The sequence below is a fragment of the Convolutriloba macropyga genome, chromosome 12 (genome assembly GCF_964194025.1).
Source record: "Convolutriloba macropyga chromosome 12, txConMacr16.3, whole genome shotgun sequence".
Taxonomy (NCBI): domain Eukaryota; kingdom Metazoa; phylum Xenacoelomorpha; order Acoela; family Convolutidae; genus Convolutriloba; species Convolutriloba macropyga.
The window spans coordinates 54,733,570-54,734,728 of NC_134479.1; positions in this window are offsets into that span (position 1 = coordinate 54,733,570).

A 1,159-nucleotide genomic window follows, 5' to 3' on the forward strand; every position below is an offset into this window, starting at 1 on the left:
GGAAACGAAAGAAGAGGCGGAGTCTGAACAAACAAAGGAAGACGCGAGCGCTTCCCAGTCAGCTATTGACGAATCAAAACAGGTAAATTTAGGGAAAAATTAACAAAATCTCACTTGCGGAAAAGTTGAAATTATAAAATTATTCGATTACCCTCGACTGTAAAGTGCAATTAGTCTCTTGGTTTTTTTTGCAAGAAAAAAAACAGTGCAAACCAAAAAAAAAACAATTCTTTCATAAATTCAGACCAAATTTAGAAAAAAGCTTAAGAATCCCTGTTTTAATAGTCGATCAGCAATTTGAGTTCATGTGCTCAGGCTGAGGTTTTGAACGTTGAATTTTGATCGTCTGCTCATGAAAAGTCATTATCTTTCTGAGTAGAAACAGGAAGTGACGTTAATAGAAAAATCTTTCAAGTGTTTCTAAAAATTGCGAAGAGACCAAATTGTTCATGTCACAGTCTAATTATGGTCTACACTCTTGAAATTTCCGCCTGAAATCTTCGGAGTCCAGTTATAATTAATAAATGTTTGTTAATTTGTAAATGAGAGTGAGGGGCTGAAAATTTTCGACTTAAAGTTCTTTTCCCGAAAAAACTTCTAAAAGCTAATTTCTTGAACTTTAAAATGCTTTGAAAAATTTGCACTCGGGCGACTAAGATTTTGTTCTAACATATACTTAGATACAAGCTATGCGTTCCTAGGGTCTGAGTTCTTATGAATTGTAACGTTGAATTAAGAATATTGACAAAGTCTGGTATATTAACTCTATAGTAAGTCCCATAAAGTTGCAACGCAAGCGAACGTTCGAAACACTCTTGACGTGCTAATGAACATCAAAATGACTAGCAAAACATCAAAATGACTAGAACCATCTCCTAAATTTGACCTTTGACCTTTTAAATGACCGATAGCGTTGCAACTTTATGGGACTGACTATAGCAATTAATCTTCGTTAAGCGTTGTATTTCATATTTTGTAAACACTTTTAATTCTGCAGATATAGTTTAACAAGAATTATATTAAAACACTTTTGTGCGCATTTCGAATTGCCGAAAATCAATTTCGAATTGCTGTCCAGAAGCTAAAATGGCACAAGATTTTATATAAATAACCAGAAGTTAGCTTCCAGGAACTTTCGACATTTTTAAACCCTGCATCT